This window comes from Oryctolagus cuniculus, chromosome 13, assembly GCF_051225735.1.
Source record: "Oryctolagus cuniculus isolate XC-2025 breed Fujian yellow rabbit chromosome 13, ASM5122573v1, whole genome shotgun sequence".
Taxonomy (NCBI): Eukaryota; Metazoa; Chordata; class Mammalia; order Lagomorpha; family Leporidae; genus Oryctolagus; species Oryctolagus cuniculus.
This window is the reverse complement of record NC_142879.1, coordinates 106142538-106156718: the sequence shown is the minus strand read 5'-3', so window position 1 is coordinate 106156718 and position 14181 is coordinate 106142538. Positions and strand designations below refer to the sequence as shown.

At 50.2% G+C, this 14181-nt stretch overlaps 1 protein-coding gene across 6 annotated transcripts in view; it reads left to right on the top strand.

The window, feature by feature from the left end:
- The window catches only part of GPR158 (G protein-coupled receptor 158), a 347460-nt gene that overhangs the window by 228623 nt on the left and 104656 nt on the right, over nt 1-14181 (top strand). The gene's annotated exons all lie outside the window — the stretch shown is intronic.

Here is a 14181-nt window from a genome sequence, read left to right as displayed (position 1 = left end):
TACATAATTCTTTTTTTTAAAGATTTATTTATTTATTTGAAAGTGAAAGAGTTACACAGAGAGAGAAGGAAAGGCAGAGAGATCTTCCATTTGCTGGTTCGCTCCCCAATTGTCTGCAAAAGTTGGAGCTGTGCTGATCCTAAGCCAGGAACAAGAAGTTTATTGCTGGTCTCCCACGTGGGTGCAGAGGCCAAAGCACTCAGGTCCTCTTCTACTGCTTTCCCTGGCCATAGCAGAGAGCTGGATCGTAAATGGAACAGCCGGGACTTGAACTGGCGCTCATGTGGTATGCTGGCACTGCAGGCCACAGCTTTACCGGCTGAGCCACAGTGCCGCCCCCATGACAATTCTGAACCTTAGTTTTCTCTTGTAAAATGGAGCTAAGTATACATTTCTTCACATATTTGTGACGAAGGTTAAATGCTTAAGGGAGGTAGCGTGTGAAAGGCGTACTTGTTAAGTAACCTTCATAAATACAAATAAATATTAATAAATTCCTTCTTTCTCTCACTGTAACTGAAAAACAACCACAAGCACATCAAGTAGTCAAAGCTGGAAAAGTCCAAGTGATTAAATAGGAAATCAAGCATCACACAGTAAGCATTACCAGACTTCCTAGTGGCTTAGATCATCACAGTAGGCTTTGTTGTTTTGTTTTGAAAACCACACTAGTGACATTGTACTAGTGACATTACCAACCAAAGGTAAGGAATTATTGTGCTCACCCAAGTTGTTTGTGTTCAGCAGTGACTGTGTGCTAAGCACCATTCTAATTTCTGTGTGTTCTCTATGTGTAAGACAAACTTGATGTCTCCTCTCGGAAAGTGTACAGTTGGGGGAAAGAGATGAATGAGTACAACTATGATATTATGTGACAAATAACAACAGAGCCCCAGGAGCAGGACTGGGGAGGCCTGAGGACAGAGCCTGAGCACACATAGGGCAGCCAGACCTGAGGCAGGTGCTAGGGGAGGAGGGGGGCATGAGGACAGAGCACAGGTAGGGCACACAGACCTGAGGCAGGTGCTAGGGGAGCAGGAGGTGGGGCATGAGGACAGAGCACCGGTAGGGCAGACAGACCTGAGGCAGGTGCTAGGGGAGGAGGTGGGGCATGAGGACAGAGCACAGGTAGGGCAGACAGACCTGAGGCAGGTGCTAGGGGAGGAGGGGGAGGTGGGGCATGAGGACAGAGCACAGGTAGGGCAGACAGTCCTGAGGCAGGTGCTAGGGGAGGAGAGGGAGGAGGGGCATGAGGACAGAGCACAGGTAGGGCAGACAGACCTGAGGCAGGTGCTAGGGGAGGAGGTGGGGCATGAGGACAGAGCACAGGTAGGACAGACAGACCTGAGGCAGGTGCTAGGGGAGGAGGTGGGGCATGAGGACAGAGCACAGGTAGGGCAGACAGACCTGAGGCAGGTGCTAGGGGAGGAGGTGGGGCATGAGGACAGAGCACAGGTAGGACAGACAGACCTGAGGCAGGTGCTAGGGGAGGAGGTGGGGCATGAGGACAGAGCACAGGTAGGACAGACAGACCTGAGGCAGGTGCTAGGGGAGGAGGTGGGGCATGAGGACAGAGCACAGGTAGGGCAGACAGACCTGAGGTAGGTGCTAGGGGAGGAGGTGGGCATGAGGACAGAGCACAGGTAGGGCAGACAGACCTGAGGCAGGTGCTAGGGGAGGAGGTGGGGCATGAGGACAGAGCACAGGTAGGACAGACAGACCTGAGGCAGGTGCTAGGGGAGGAGGAGGTGGGGCATGAGGACAGAGCACAGGTAGGACAGACAGACCTGAGGCAGGTGCTAGGGGAGGAGGTGGGGCATGAGGACAGAGCACAGGTAGGACAGACAGACCTGAGGCAGGTGCTAGGGGAGGAGAGGGAGGAGGGGCATGAGGACAGAGCACAGGTAGGGCAGACAGACCTGAGGCAGGTGCTAGGGGAGGAGGTGGGGCATGAGGACAGAGCACAGGTAGGACAGACAGACCTGAGGCAGGTGCTAGGGGAGGAGGGGGAGGGGGTATGAGGACAGAGCACAGGTAGGACAGACAGACCTGAGGCAGGTGCTAGGGGAGGAGGTGGGGCATGAGGACAGAGCACAGGTAGGGCAGACAGACCTGAGGCAGGTGCTAGGGGAGGAGGTGGGGCATGAGGACAGAGCACAGGTAGGGCAGACAGACCTGAGGCAGGTGCTAGGGGAGGAGGCGGAGGGGGGTATGAAGACAGAGCACAGGTAGGGCAGACAGACCTGAGGCAGGTGCTAGGGGAGGAGGTGGGGCATGAGGACAGAGCACAGGTAGGGCAGACAGACCTGAGGCAGGTGCTAGGGGAGGAGGAGGTGGGGCATGAGGACAGAGCACAGGTAGGACAGACAGACCTGAGGCAGGTGCTAGGGGAGGAGGTGGGGCATGAGGACAGAGCACAGGTAGGGCAGACAGACCTGAGGTAGGTGCTAGGGGGGGAGGAGGGGCATGAGGACAGAGCACAGGTAGGACAGACAGACCTGAGGCAGGTGCTAGGGGAGGAGGTGGGGCATGAGGACAGAGCACAGGTAGGACAGACAGACCTGAGGCAGGTGCTAGGGGAGGAGGAGGTGGGGCATGAGGACAGAGCACAGGTAGGGCAGACAGACCTGAGGCAGGTGCTAGGGGAGGAGGTGGGCATGAGGACAGAGCACAGGTAGGACAGACAGACCTGAGGCAGGTGCTAGGGGAGGAGGAGGTGGGGCATGAGGACAGAGCACAGGTAGGGCAAACAGACCTGAGGCAGGTGCTAGGGGAGGAGGCGGAGGGGGGTATGAAGACAGAGCACAGGTAGGACAGACAGACCCGAGGCAGGTGCTAGGGGAGGAGGTGGGGCATGAGGACAGAGCACAGGTAGGGCAGACAGACCTGAGGTAGGTGCTAGGGGGGGAGGAGGGGCATGAGGACAGAGCACAGGTAGGACAGACAGACCTGAGGCAGGTGCTAGGGGAGGAGGTGGGGCATGAGGACAGAGCACAGGTAGGACAGACAGACCTGAGGCAGGTGCTAGGGGAGGAGGAGGTGGGGCATGAGGACAGAGCACAGGTAGGGCAGACAGACCTGAGGCAGGTGCTAGGGGAGGAGGTGGGCATGAGGACAGAGCACAGGTAGGACAGACAGACCTGAGGCAGGTGCTAGGGGAGGAGGAGGTGGGGCATGAGGACAGAGCACAGGTAGGACAGACAGACCTGAGGCAGGTGCTAGGGGAGGAGGTGGGGCATGAGGACAGAGCACAGGTAGGACAGACAGACCTGAGGCAGGTGCTAGGGGAGGAGGTGGGGCATGAGGACAGAGCACAGGTAGGACAGACAGACCTGAGGCAGGTGCTGGGGGAGGAGGGGAGGTGGGGCATGAGGACAGAGCACAGGTAGGACAGACAGACCTGAGGCAGGTGCTAGGGGAGGAGGAGGTGGGGCATGAGGACAGAGCACAGGTAGGGCAGACAGACCTGAGGCAGGTGCTAGGGGAGGAGGTGGGCATGAGGACAGAGCACAGGTAGGACAGACAGACCTGAGGCAGGTGCTAGGGGAGGAGGAGGTGGGGCATGAGGACAGAGCACAGGTAGGACACACAGACCTGAGGCAGGTGCTAGGGGAGGAGGAGGTGGGGCATGAGGACAGAGCACAGGTAGGACAGACAGACCTGAGGCAGGTGCTAGGGGAGGAGGTGGGCATGAAGACAGAGCACAGGTAGGACAGACAGACCTGAGGTAGGTGCTAGGGGAGGAGGTGGGGCATGAGGACAGAGCACAGGTAGGACAGACAGACCTGAGGCAGGTGCTAGGGGAGGAGGTGGGTCATGAGGACAGAGCACAGATAGAGCAGACAGACCTGAGGTAGGTGCTAGGGGAGAAGGGGGAGGGGGTATGAGGACAGAGCACAGGTAGGGCAGACAGACCTGAGGCAGGTGCTAGGGGAGGAGGTGGGGCATGAGGACAGAGCACAGGTAGGGCAGACAGACCTGAGGCAGGTGCTAGGGGAGGAGGAGGTGAGGCATGAGGACAGAGCACAGGTAGGACAGACAGTCCTGAGGTAGGTGCTAGGGGAGGAGGTGGGGCATGAGGACAGAGCACAGGTAGGACAGACAGACCTGAGGCAGGTGCTAGGGGAGGAGGAGGTGGGGCATGAGGACAGAGCACAGGTAGGACAGACAGTCCTGAGGTAGGTGCTAGGGGAGGAGGTGGGGCATGAGGACAGAGCACAGGTAGGGCAGACAGACCTGAGGCAGGTGCTAGGGGAGGAGGTGGGACATGAGGACAGAGCACAGGTAGGGCAGACAGACCTGAGGCAGGTGCTAGGGGAGGAGGTGGGACATGAGGACAGAGCACAGGTAGGACAGACAGACCTGAGGCAGGTGCTAGGGGAGGAGGGGAGGTGGGGCATGAGGACAGAGCACAGGTAGGGCAGACAGACCTGAGGTAGGTGCTAGGGGAGGAGGTGGGGCATGAGGACAGAGCACAGGTAGGACAGACAGACCTGAGGCAGGTGCTAGGGGAGGAGGTGGGGCATGAGGACAGAGCACAGGTAGGACAGACAGACCTGAGGCAGGTGCTAGGGGAGGAGGAGGTGGGGCATGAGGACAGAGCACAGGTAGGACAGACAGACCTGAGGCAGGTGCTAGGGGAGGAGGAGGTGGGGCATGAGGACAGAGCACAGGTAGGACAGACAGACCTGAGGCAGGTGCTAGGGGAGGAGGTGGGGCATGAGGACAGAGCACAGGTAGGGCAGACAGACCTGAGGCAGGTTCTAGGGAAGGGAGGGGGCTGCCTAACCCACTCTCTTTCCGTACCTCTCTTGCTGTTCCATTCTCAGCCTTTATTGTTGCTTCTTATTCTTTTCTGTTAATTCTCGAGTGACTCCAGGAGTCAGTCCTGGTAGCTTTTCTTCATTACTCTCTCATTGGGCCTTTGAGTGTTAAGCCAAAAATACCAAATTTTATCTCCATCCCAGAACTTTCCCCTGTCCCGAATCCCGCCCCTCTGCTTCTGTGAGCGCAGGAATCCTCTTCAGTCTTGTCACCGACTGCAGATCCTGCCCTCACGCTCAGCCTCCCGGTCTCCCCGATGGTGCCTCTGTCCTCCTCACTCAGAGCAGAACCCTGGGAGCTGTCCTTACATTTCTCCTTTTCTCATTTCACCTGAAAACCTTTCAGTGTATGTGAGGCCGCCATGCTCACTGCCTCACTCCCGGTCTGAGCTGTGATGTCAGTCCTGGCCGCTCGTCTTCCATGATTGCCCTCCACTATCAGCACGTGGTGACACCAGTGTGAGACTGACCTTGGCCTCTAGTCGCCAGACTCTCCACAGTCTCCCAGTCTCACTCATGGAAAATGCCGGAATGCTTCCCTTCACTTCTTTTTTTTTTTTTTTTTTTTTTTTTTTTTTTTTTTTTGACAGGCAGAGTGGACAGTGAGAGAGAGACAGAGAGAGAAAGGTCTTCCTTTTTGCCGTTGGTTCACCCTCCAATGGCCGCCGCTGCAGCCGGCGCACCGCGCTGATCCTGGCAGGAGCCAGGAGCCAGGTGCTTTTCCTGGTCTCCCATGGGGTGCAGGGCCCAAGCACCTGGGCCATCCTCCACTGCACTCCCTGGCCATAGCAGAGAGCTGGCCTGGAAGAGGGGCAACCGGGACAGAATCCGGCGCCCCAACCGGGACTCGAACCCGGTGTGCCGGCGCCGCAAGGTGGAGGATTAGCCTATTGAGCCACGGCGCCGGCTTTCCCTTCACTTCTAAGGACCGAATGACTGGCTCCTGCCCTCCCCGCTTCTTCATTTCTCATTCCTCTTCCCTCACTCAGTGTTCAGCGCAAGCCTCCTTGATGGATTTGTGTCTCGAGTTACATTTCCTGTTTCTCCTTTCAGTAGAATTGTAGGTAGAACCAGTGCTGTGGGCTGAGCGTGTCCCCCAGCGTTCATGGGTCAGACCTCTGTTCCCCAGTGCTGCAGTGCTGGGAAGTGGGTCTTCGGGCAAAGACTTCAGGTCATGAGGGCCATCCTCCTGAATGGGTGAATGCCCTTGACTTGGTAGAACTGGGCTTGGTGGAAAGAGTTTGGGCTCTTTTGCCTTTCTGTCTTTCTGCCATACGAGGGTGCCACAGAGGGTCCTCCTTAGACACCAGATACTGGGATCTCTGTCCTGCCTTTTCCAGAAGGCAGAACTGCGAGAATAGATTTCTGGTCTTTATTAATCACCCAGTCTCAGGGTTTTTGTTACAGCAGCCTAAATGGATTAAGGCAATCTGATTTGATTTTTTCATAAAATCATCTCACTTAAGTTGTCTAAATTGGGGCATAGGGTTATGCACAATAATTAATAATAGAAGCAGTGTAATACTGTAAATGCTGACTGAGTGTCATGCTGGTAGTCTTCCTGTATAAACGGTATGTCACGCATTAGAACATTTAATCTCTCCCACAGAGCTACCAAGCAAGCATTTTACCAAGGTTATAGCATTCCCCTGATAGGGGAGTGAAAGATCTGAAATGTCCTCAGTAATCAGAGGAACTGTCTTAATAAACTGAGTATCTTTTATTGCCATTATTTTCATTTTATTTGAGAAAGGGAGAAGGGGGGAGGGAGAGTAAAGAAAGGAGAGAGATAAACTTACTTGCTGGTTCACTCCCCCAGATGCTTGCAACAGTTAGGACTAGACCAACCTAAAGTCAGGAGCCTGGAGCTCAACTGGGCTACTGCAGGAGTGGCAGGGACCCAGTCCTTGAGCCATCAGCACTCTTTCCAGGGTGTACATTGACAGGAAATTGGACTGGAAGCCGAGGAACAGGGACATGAGTCAGGCCCCGCAATATTCGACAGGGGCCCCAAGCAGTGACTGACTTAATTGCAGATTCACATGCCTACCCCTATTTTTTGTGAACCTCTGTTATTTATATTTTTATTTATTTGAGAATTGTGCTCTCTCTTGCACTCTCTCTCTCTCTCTCTCTCTCTCTCTCTTTCTCACACACACACACACACACACACAAAGTGATCTTCCGTCCACTGGTTCACTCCCCAAATGCCTGCAACAGTCAGGCTGTGGCCAAGGTTGAAGCCAGGAGCTAGAAACTCAGCCTCCCACAGAATAGCAGGAACCCAATTACTTGAGCTCTCACAGACCTGTACTGTGTTGCTGGCTCCTTGCTGCAGCCCTAGCCCAGCCCTGGCCACTGTGGATATTTAGAGAGTAAACCAATAGTGGGAGATCGCGTATTTGTCTCTCTCTCTCTCTCTCTCTCTCTGGCTCTCAAATAAATTTTTTAAAAATTTTAAATCATATGGCAAATAAAATGTTTAAAATGTTATTTTGAAGGGTAATGAGAAGTTTGGTTCATTTTTATTTACTTACATCATTCATGCTTATTCAGGTGAAGTGGTTCTGTTAGCGAGCATAGGCCTGTAATACGGTGGAACCCCTCAAATAGGAGGAGGACGTTAGAAGAGTACATGTCAGGCCGCGAAGCATTCGAGACCCTTTTCTTGACTGGCATTCAGTTTTGAAAGGCGTATGATGGACTGGCTCTGGTGGTGATGCCACCACAGAGAAAGAGAGGGCAGGGAACGGGCAGCTTAAAGGAAATATGAAGAAGCAGTTCTCGATCATTCTAAATCGCTTGAGAGGAAGGAGCCAGCAAAGGAAGCTTACCAAATTCTCACCGATGACAACATCAGAATACCCCATCACGTTGGTTTCACTCAAACACAGCTATTTCGTCTTTACAGAACTCAAATTATTTTTGTAACTTTTTTTAAACATTTATTTATTTATTTGAAAAGCAGAATGACAGTGAAAGAAAGGGAAATACAGAGAGTGGGGGAATCTTCCATCTGCTGGTTCACTTCCCAAATGGCCAGGACTGTTCCAGACTGAAGCCAGGAGCTGGGAGCCAGCTCTACGTTGGTCTCCCACATGGGTGGCAAGGGCTGAAACAGTTGCTACCCTAGGTACATTATCAGGGAGCAGGATGAAGTGAGGTGGTTGGGACTTGATATAGGACGCTGGCATTGCAAGCAGAGGCTTGACCCGCTGTACTACAACACCAGCCTCTTTTTGAAACTTCTTGAGCTACTGTACATACAGCTCCCAAGTTTATCCTTTGAACCTTGGTTTTAATTAAGCTAATGTTCTGGAGACAGGATCGAATTATGGAATTAAGATAGGAAGTAGCGTAAGTTACAGCAGGAGAGAGGATGTGAAAATACGGGGATGACTGAGTCTGGAGAGAATTGTTTTAGGTGAGGGAACCGCTGGCACAGCCTTCGCTGCGTTGGGTATTTCCGTGTGGCTGAAGGCACGTGCATAGGGTGTCCCTGACACGGAGAAGCATACCTTGGTCACCGGACCAGGACTCCGTGGCTTCCTTAGACTTCGCAGAAAAGACGTGTACGTCTTTCAGTTACAGTTCTGCTGTAATGAAGACCAAACCGAATATAGCCCAAAGTATTGACCCCTGGGCGGTATGAGTGTGACCAGTCCCTTTCTTGTTGGCTAGGGATCTTTTTGTGTTCCTGGGATGGGCCATACCAGAATTGCTCATGGAACTTCTGTAGCTGGGGGCTACAGTCCTTTAGGAGCATGTGTTTGGATGAAGCAGAACCTCTTCCCGGAGCCGAGTGACTCCTCGGAGGGAGGCTTTGGGGATAGTCGCTGTTCTGCCGAGTTATGCAACGAGCCTGTCGTCTGTCCCTGGTGCATATTGTTGCTCAGATGTGCAAGAACGAAGGCTATTTTTGCCTTTTCTCAGCACCGTTAGACTGCAGCCGATTTCATAACAATGCTTATGCTGGGAAGTCCGAATTGGAGACTATCCTCATTGTGTCGCCGAGGACAAACCCAGATCTGACTAAATTTAGCGGTGTTATAATTGGGCAGCAGAGAGCCGAAGTGTTTGAGATGTTCCCCTGCAGAGTCTCAAAAGAGGCTCATGATTTGAAGACCATACGCTTGTGAGCAAACGATTATTCTTCTTCATAATCACTAGAAACTTTTGTCTGGCTTATAAAAGAAGGAAAAAAAGGAACTTTAAGAAAAAAACCCAGAGTGTGTGTTTTTCTCATCAAATTGCATTAAAAGGACATTTTCTAGATTCCCAGAGCGTGTTATTTGGAATTTCAAGTCCAGAGATTGCTTTGTCTTGACTGAACCACTGGGCCCAGTTGATAAGGAATGTGTGTTCCTCTGCCTTTGCTTTTGAACTTGGCCGGCCTGTGTGCCTGTCGGTAAAGGATAGCAGTGGACGTGTAAATGAGACAGGGCAGAAACAGAACTCATCACATCAGACCCCCGGGGGACCTCCATGTATACATTTCCAACCCAACCCCAAGCCAATCAGGATCAAGGAGTGTCCACAAGCGACCCCCCACCCTCACACATTAGGACCGCCCCCAACTCTTGCACACGCCAGAAACAGCCCAGGACCACTGATGCAAGACCTCCCTTCCGGCTGGCAGAAATGAGGAACACCACCATTCTGAGTGTGATGTGCAAAGTAAGCAGCCACACCTTGCAGGACCCTGAGCCTGGAACAAGCCAGAGACTGCCAGAGCGTGGCCACGCCTCCTCCAAGGGACAAAATCTCCTGTTTAGTTCCCACTGGGGGCCTGGTCCATGGAGCCTGTCACTGCCCAGCTGTCTCTTTCGTGCTGGAGGCCAAGCCCCCAGTAAACCTGGCCTCAGTTAAACACTGGCCTCCTGCCATTTTATTCGCAAGTGAGCCAAAGAGCCCTGGGTCAGTATCCTAAATGCATGCTTGCTTTCAGGCTGTTCCCTTCGCTGCCACCTCCCGTGCACTTCAGGTGCAATGACAAAGGGCTAGAAGGAATGTCAGACACAGCTTCCTGTTTATCCAACCTCTTTGCCTTGCAAATGAAAGGAGACAGGCTGAGGGAAGCTGCAGTTCATCCAAGATTCAGCCAGCATTTCTCAGCTAGGTAATGAGACAGCCAAGAATAGACCCCAGTCCCTGAAGTCTGTTCAACTGCTCCCTTCACTCTTGACAACTCTTTCCATACAGGGGATGAAAGTGACATTCAAATCGCATCAAACAGAGCCAGGGAGGCCCGCATTCTAACCCTTGGTCAACTGCCTTTCCTTATTTAGTATCCAAGGAAATAAGTCACAGAGGATGAAACAGGGAATCAATTTATAATAGCTCAGGGTTTGACCCTAAGACCTGATGTAAAATTCTTATGCGCCTGGGTGGACCATGTTGTTGAACTCTGAAATTTCTGATATCCAACCACTTCTTAAAAAATGGCAATTTTATGTTTCGAGACAACTTCAATGGCATAGAACTGACGTCAGCTAATAGATCGGTTTCCTCTGATTATCCCAAAGCCTACAATTGAAGCTTGAATGTTTTCTAAAACTTCGATAGAAGAAGCCCAGCCAGAGTACGTGTATGATGCAGAAGCAGAAGGAAGACAAGAGCCCTTAGTTCCCTCACAGAGCTTAAAGGGCAAGAGGTGAAAGAAAGGGGAGATCTTGGAGAGGGAGAAAGTGGAGCCACAGGGATGTAGATAAGCATTCCAGTTACTCTTCCACTGCCATCTTGTTTACTTTCCTGCTCAGATTATCCTGAGGCAGCCTGCCTCGGCATCCTTGGGATGTGGCTCTGTTACTCTGCGCACTCTGAAACTCTAGAGTCAAAGAAGGTTCCATGCTGCTTTTGTACTTTCCCTCCAGGTCTCGGACCCATTCTCTTCTTCAGGAATCCCTGGTTCTTTTGTGGGGAGGAAACATTCGCAGCTAAGTGCTGAGTCCAATTTGCTTGCTGTGTAATGAACGTAGGGTAGAGAGTTTGCAGATGTGGAGGGTCCTTGTTTCAAGCCAAGGTAGTTCAAAGAGTAACAGAGGAGATTCTTCACGGAATGCTAGGGGACTGCAGGAATACTGGCTAACATCCACAGGGCAAAGAATCTTAGAGATACGCACCCCTCCTGGAGGGAGTTCAGAGTATGATACCAAGACCCTCTGCTCTCCTTGATAGCCTGTGTGCGAGGACTACAAGGACCAGTTATGGATGTCCTGAAACGCTGTGTAGCTCCTTTGATGCACTTGGTTTGTACTCCTCTTCCCAACGCAGCCCCGAGAGAGATGTCTGCTCACTGGCAGGAGTGGGGGTCAACATCTGAGGGTGGGGTGGCTGTCCTGTATGGGGGTCCACTGTGGAAGTTCCAGGACACTGGTGAAGCCTTGGATCAGCCATTTGTTGAGGATAACTAGTAAAGCTCCTTCAGGTGCAAAGACTTAGTTAAGCAGGAAGAGCCTCAGACAATTGAGTTGACATCTGGCTTAACTGGTCACTGAAAAGCAACACTACTGTCATCTTTGTTACAATAACTACCAGTTAGATTTTGTGCCTCTTGATATCTCGTTGCTTTTATGAAATAGAATAATTACTCATTGTTCAAAAACTAGAACAAAGTTGAAAAGCACAAAGGAGAAAATAGAAGGTCAACCACAGCCATTATTGCTCAGAAATAATTATATGCACTTAGGACACTTTTGTATGTTTGAAGCCATATCTGTGTGTGTGTGTGTGTGTGTGTGTGTGTGTGGCAGATGGTAGACACGGAGACACATATACTCCATGAGATTTTATAAGATATTAGCTGTGAGGTAGGGGCTCAGCCTAGTAGGTAAGAGGCCTGTGTCCCACATCACAGTAGCTTAATCCTGGCTCTGGCTCCTGACTTCAGCTTCCTGTCACTGTGAATCTGGGAGGCACTGGGGGTAGCCCGGGAATTGCGTTCCTGCTACCTGGTGCCTGGGAAACCTGGATTGAGCTCCCCATCCTGGCTTTGGCCTCATCCAGGGGCTGTTACAGGCACTTGAGGAGTGAGCAAGCACATGGGAGCTTTCTTTTTGCCAGCCTGATTCTCTCGGTCTCCATACTTCTCAAATAAATAAATAACTTTGTGAAGAATAATAATTGAGGGGCCGGCGCTGTGGTGTAGCGGGTAAAGCTGCTGCCCACAGTGCCAGCATCCCAGATGGGTGCTGTTTCGAGTCCTGGCTGCTCCACTTCTGATCCAGCTCTCTGCTATGGCCTGGGAAAGCAGGAGAAGATGGCCCAAGTCCTTGGGCCCCTTGCTCCTGGCTTTGGATAGGTGCAACTCTGGCTGTTGCAGCCATCTGGGGAGTGAACCAGTGGATGGAAGACCTCTCTCTCTCTGCCTCTGCCTCTCTGTAGCTCTGCCTTTCAAATAAATAAATAGATCTTTAAAAAAAAGATAATTTACTTCTCTTAAAAAAGAATACTACTTGTAATCTTCATTAATAAACTGAAATGAAAGTGGAGATATTGCTGATTTTTAGATAAATGTGTCTTCACAACAAACATTCTGAGTGCTCAAAGATCTTTGAGTATAAAAATGTTTAAGAGGTTACTTTCCTTATTTTTTGAGTTGGCTGTCTCCCATTTTTTACCTTTAGACTGTTTCACTTGACTTCAGCTGTGATGGCTAGGAAATTGAACTCAAATACAGTTAGTTCTTTTTGTCCTTTATTCATATCTGTTGTCTGAATAATCCCAGCCCTTGAGATAGCCTGATTTCTCCCTCCTATGGATGACCTGAGATTTCTTCCCAGATTCCAATGAGTCATTCTTGCATTTAAGTAAAATAGGAATTACCTTTGGATTTATCATTTTGTATCTTGATGTTTCCCTTATATGTATGTATTTAAGTGCTCCTTTTTTTAGATCTCTTTTATTTACAGAATTTAATGACATCGTATCTTTATAGGGCAGGCATTTGGCCGATGGGTTAAGATGCTTGTTAAGATGCCCATGTCCTACGTAGGAGTACCTGGGTTAGATCGCTGGCTCGGGTTTCTAGTTCCATGTTTCTGCTAATGCAAGGATGGCTCCAGCAATGGGGTTCCTGGCACCCACGTGGGAGACCTGGCTTTGGCTCCACTGCAATCCAAGCTATTTTATGTATTGGGGGAGTAAACCAGTACTGTCTGTGTCTGAATCTCTGTCTCTTTGCCTCTCAAATAAACCAATTAATTACAATTTTAATTATATCCTTATTTTTTCTTGCTCTGTTTTCCTTCAGTACCATGAATTATTTTTCTGTTAGACTTTCTTTTCCTTATATAACTATAATCTGTGTATTCAGTTGTATATCTTGCCCTTTTCTATGTTGTTTTTTGTGTTTCCTTCAAGTCTTTATTCCATGACCTTTATAATATTTTGTTATTTATTCTGCTTCATTTGATTCTAATATTTCTGTAACAACTCTAATGGTTTTGTTTTATTTTTTGTTTTCATTTTTGTTTTGCCCTTTCTCTGTCTCTCTGATTTCTTGGAGCAATTTTGTCTCTCTTCTTGTCATTGTCAACTCTTTCATTATTTCTAGTGTTTTCTTTGGAATTCTTGGCCACAAAGAGCATGCTTTCTGTAATTTCTTTGAGGCACTGAGAATGAGTCTTTTTCCCTTTTCCTGGGTGATGTCCCTTTAATGTTGGCCTCCTACCTATCCCCTACTTTGTAAACAAAGAGCTTCTGTTGGTTCTTTTTGGTTTTTATTCATTTCTTACTGTAATCTTTTTTATTGTGGCAAAATATACATAACAAAAATTACCCCTTTAACATTTTTTAAATGTATAATTCAATGGCTTTAAGTCCACTTAACAGTGTTGTGCAGCCATTACCACTACTTCCAGGACATTGTCATCACTGGGAATGGAAACCCGCATGCATTCCAGTCATTCCCCACTGCTTCCTGCCCCACCCCCCAGTGACCTCTCTTACTTTCCGCTCCATGAACTTGCCAGTTACAGGTCCCCCACTTGAGTAGAATCATAGCATTTGCTCTTTTGGCCCTGGCTTAAAGCGTTCAGCATGGTGTTTTCAGTACGCATCCATGCTGTAGTGTGTTTTATTACATACACAGTCATGTGTCACCTCGTGACAAGGATGGGTTTTGAGAGATGCATCGTTAGGTGATTCCATCCTCATGTGGGCATGATAGAGTGCTCTTCCACAAACTGAGACAGCTGTGACATCGCTGGGAGATGTTACCTTATGAGACCTCCGTCGTATGTGTGACCTGTCGTTGACCTAAACATTGTCACGCAGTTGGGAAGATGTGCCGTATTTCCTTCACCGCTCACTGGAATGGTGCACCTCTCGGCTGTTGTGAATAGTGCTGCGCTTTATT